Below are 4,877 nucleotides of genomic sequence, written 5' to 3'. Positions count from 1 at the left end.
TATATATATATATATATATATATATATAGAGAGAGAGAGAGAGAGAGAGAGAGGATAAATTTAAGATTGTCCATACAGCTGGGGACCAGAACCACTGTGGCATATGTCACCGGGTCTCCTCACACTGGAATACATACACATTCATAAACATTCACTGTAGCTCATATAGAAGCCTCCATGGGCCTCAGCTCTGTGCCCAGAGCAGGACCCCGTGCAGAGAGGTACACTAGGTCCTCAGCAGACAGTTCCCAGATTTACCCCCACCCATACCTCCTTTCTGGAATTGGTGCCAAGGCATAGGGTAATGTGATCTGTGGAGACTGGAATATGGTCAGGGGAAATGGTAATCCCAGATAACCTGATGCAGTTGGTGAAAGACAAGAAGCTCTTGAGCATCCTGTCCAAATTCTGAGGGATCTTCAACCACATTCATCGGCTGCCAGAGAAAGGAATTAGCAGACTACATAAAGTCATGTACACACATTAAATGGCAGTACAAAAAAGAAAAGGAGTGCAAAATTTCCTAATTATGTGGGGCCTATTATTAAGTTATGAGAGAAACTAAATGTGTCTGTAGAGAATATTCTGATTTTTGCGACTCCAAAATGGTGTGACCACTTTGGAAAGCAGATTGGAGATTCCTTAGAAAAGTTTCAATGGAATCACCATTTGACCCAGCATTCCCACTCTTAGATGTATACACCAAAGACTTAAAATCACACCATAGTGATGCAGTGATATCAGTGTTCATAGCAGCTTAATTCACAGTAGCTAAACTGTGGAAACAATCTAGATGCCCTTAAACATTTGAATGTATAAACAAACTGTGGTACATTTGCAGAATGGAATATTCCTTAGCCTTAAAGAAGAATGAAATATAGCATTGACAGATAAGTGGACAGAGTTGGGAATATCATGGAACAAAATAAGTCATTCCCAAAAAGCCAAAGCCCAAATATTTTCTCTGATAAGTGGATCAGGTCCATAATATTCTGGGGGAAAGTCAAGAGAATAATGGGAAATTTTGGATTGAGCAGAGGAGAGGAGGTGGAGGGGAGGGTATATGGGGGCAAGATGGTTGAATGAGAAAGATATTACTACCCTTTGTAGGTATGATTTAATGAATGGAGTGACTCTGCAACATCTACAACCAGAGAAATGAAAATCTGTGCTCTATTCGTGTAAAAAAAATCCAAAATATCTAGATTTTAATTTTCTTGGTAGGATCTTTGGCCCAGAGGATTCACAGCCAAAGAGCTACAGGCAGAAGCTGGAGGTAAAACAATGGCCGGAGGCAAAGTCTCAAAGATAAAGAGAAGGAGGAGCAAGATAGAGCAAACTGAATTGGAAGCATATACATGAAGATTCAGATGTACTAATCACTGTGGAAGTTGTTCAGAATAGAGCAAAGTAAACTATAGAGGGCCATTGAAGAATTGAAGCAAATACTGGTACCTGCAGCAGAATGGGAAAAGTGTTCAAACTGAGTTAAAATTATAGAACCTTTATTTTATCCATCTTTAATAAAATTTTGAGAACAAGGTACATCCATGATGTGTCACTGTGTTGGGCAAACTTAAGAAGATGCAGTTGATGAAACTTCTGATTCTGAATGACACCTGCAGAGGTGCCAACACTAAATCATCTACCCTTGCCTTTTCTCTTGTTGCAACAGCCCAGGCTGCTCCTAGGATCATACCTGGGGCTGCACCTTTTCTCTCACCAGTGACCCTGAGTACTCGTCTCCAGCTGACCCTACCATAATACCTTTGATCAGACAAATACAGACCTCTGTCATGCCCAAAGGAACTCCTCACATTGATGCTGTGATAGCCCCTCCAGGGCCAGAGGCTGGGTTGATCTACACACCCTACAAATACCTGACACGTTGGCACCAGCCACTTCAGTTCTTGAGTGCCCTTTGAACCCAATGGTGTATGAGGTGCAGTGTCCTACTAAAGTTCAAAGGCACAGTGTGTGTGTCCGTCCTTTCCAAAGGATTGTGACTGAAGGTGGAGCTGACACTGGCAACTAACCTATGAACTTCTTATCCCTGAACTCTTTGCCCAGTAATGACCTGACCATGCCTGCCTGCTGATCACTTAAATGGTTATTGCCTTTCCTTGCAGCAGGTAACATTGACAGTGAAAAATGACACTATAATTTCTTTCATCTTCATGTCAAATATATTTAATCTGAATATTTTGTATGTTTATCAAATATTTTGTATGTTTTATTATTGGGAAAGTAAATTTATGAAATAATAGATGAGTAACATTTATGAGTAATGTTGGCTCTGAACAATATTTGAAAACTTAGTTGACAAAATATTGGATCAATGAAAAAGAAGCATGAATTTTGAAATCTGAATGCATTGGTTCTCAGTACTTTTTCTCTTACATATTTTTTTAGTTATCAATGAACCTTTATTTTATTTATTTATATTTGGTGCTAAGAATCTTACCCAGTGCTTTACATAGGCTAGGCGAGTGCTCTATCGTTGAGCTATATCCCCAGCCCATCATTTTAAAAAAAGTAACATTTTTAGTTGCAGATGGACACAATGCCTTTATATTATTTACTTTATGTAGTGCTTAGGATAAAACCCATGGCCTCACACATGTGAGGTAAGTACTCTACCACTTAGCTATAATCCCAATCCCTGTATCATCATTCTTTATTGAATTTACTTCTTATTAAAGTATATAGTTTTAAGACATATTTTTACAGTATTATGTAATTTTAGCATGGTTAGATTGGAGTGATGCCTATATGTTACCATAGAGCAGACATTTATATTTTGTCTAGACTTTATTATTATCTTGGTAGTTTTCATGCTCTCTCTATATAGAACCCAACCTATTTCCAATGAGAAACATGTCATTTAATGTATTTATCACCATTGGTACAAGTTTATAATGTACGTTTCCAACTTGTTTTATATGTATGTGATATATTACAAAAAAATTCTTCTTGAGAAAAGGATACAAAAATGTAAAACCACAATATTTATAAATGAAAATTGCCAATTGTTTCCCAGCCCTTTCTTATATTGGGTGTCTTGAGATTCAGTTAGCTAATGAATGGATCAATTAATTAAACACTTATGAAATTTAGTTGGGATTTCACTTAGCTTGCAATATAATTATTCATTTTATTTCACCTACTCACCCACATTGTTAATTTAGTGAATGTTATAATACCAACCTGAAAAACAACCTAAAAAGCAAACTGAGGGGTATGGGAGGAGAGTACTGATGGTGATGGGGGTCACCAGGGTAACTACTTTGTAATTCATTGAGATCTACCTCAGGCATATCTACCTCTTTTTAGTGTGTCTTATTTTATAGAATGAGTTGAAAAAGCAACTCTTATCAAGGAAATATAATTTTATATAAAAATTTATCAAGAAGGACTAATATTAAAATTATTAACAAACACACAAAACTGTAAATTCTATACATAATAGACTGTTATGTCTATGGAACCATAAAAACAACTCCTGCTCCAAGTCTTGCTGGCTAATTCCAGGTGCTGTGCACTATAGGTGTCATCTCTCCTGTGTTCCAGGACCAAAATTACTTCTCTCCCAAGTGTTTTACAGGGTCTATAACACAGAATCAGGTAAAAAGGTCACTTTGGATGAGTTGCTGGCCACAGAGAGTGGCCAGGACCACAATTGTTCTCAGGAAATGCAAGATGAATTTGGGCCCTAATCTCTCCTGGGGTCTGGGCAGGGAGCACTGAGGCTGGTATGCTGCCCTCAGCTGAGAGTGTTGTCTGTGGGAAGAGTGTCTATGAATGTCCTCAGGAGGAAATTCTTCTGAAGCTGCTCCCATAGAGAGTAAACAGGAGGCAATGGGAAGGGTTCTCTAGGACATTTGGGTGTAAAGGCTGAGTAGCACACACCTGGGACCCTGAGGAGCAGCACCTGTGATGACACAGGGTGGAGCTAGGACCCTGGCTCCTCCAGCCCTACCCTCTTTAGCTGTATCTTCAGAGAGCTCCATGCACTGATTTTAACCAAATTGTACCTCCCCTTGCATAGCCATGGTCACATGCAACTGGGGACACTTGAGTGCTCTAATTTCTTCTGATTCACTGCATAAAGTACAACAAAAAAATTTAAGAAAGCAATGGAGAATATTTTAATTTTGACCTCTGCTCTCCCTCCCATTTTTTCCACACTCAAATTGCCACTTCCTAAACTGTTTCATCACTTTTGCTGCATTGAGCCCACATTTTAAACCAGGAGAGGGCCCCTGGAAACAATTCATGTTATGGGAACAACTTTCCAACTGTGTAATCTTGACCTAGGAAAGGAAGGGTAAATTCATGCATGCTCAGAACCAGCAAAGGCAGGAAAACCCAGCTATTCAGTGGTCAGTAAAATAGAACCAGATTGTTTATGTCTCATGCATCAGGCAACAACTCAATATTTCTGAAGCCCCCTGCACTCAAGCTCAGTACATGGACATGCAGTATTGCTCAGCATGATTCAGTGGTGTGGCCTGTGGTCAAAACCAGGGCAAGACAAAGAATGCTAGTGCAGAGAGATTTAACAGAAATTAAAGGTCCAAGGACCTCAAAGATCTGAATGAGGATAGCACATTCAGAAAAGTCATAAATGTGGGAAATATGAAACATATAAAAGCTACAAAAGCTATACATAAGAAAGGATAAATAAGAGAACCAATAGGAAATCAATTACGTACAGATTTCTGGTCCTTTACTCCTCCTCTTTCTCCTCCTCCTTTTCTTCCTCCTTCTCCTCCTCCTCCTCCTCCTCCTCCTCTTCCTCCTCCTCCTCCTCCTCCTCCTCCTCCTCCTCCTCCTCCTCCTCCTCTGCATCAGTTTCTATGTCTTCTCTGTGGACC

General features: G+C 39.4%; 1 pseudogene; it reads left to right on the top strand.

Annotated features, from left to right (window-relative positions):
* The first annotated feature begins 340 nt into the window (after window positions 1–340).
* On the top strand, window positions 341–2,035 carry LOC144253767 (KH domain-containing RNA-binding protein QKI-like; annotated as a pseudogene).
* Window positions 2,036–4,877: the final 2,842 nt, after the last annotated feature.

This window comes from Urocitellus parryii, chromosome 3, assembly GCF_045843805.1.
Source record: "Urocitellus parryii isolate mUroPar1 chromosome 3, mUroPar1.hap1, whole genome shotgun sequence".
Taxonomy (NCBI): domain Eukaryota; kingdom Metazoa; phylum Chordata; class Mammalia; order Rodentia; family Sciuridae; genus Urocitellus; species Urocitellus parryii.
The sequence above is the reverse complement of the archived record's forward strand: the minus strand, read 5'-3'. Positions and strand labels throughout refer to the sequence as shown.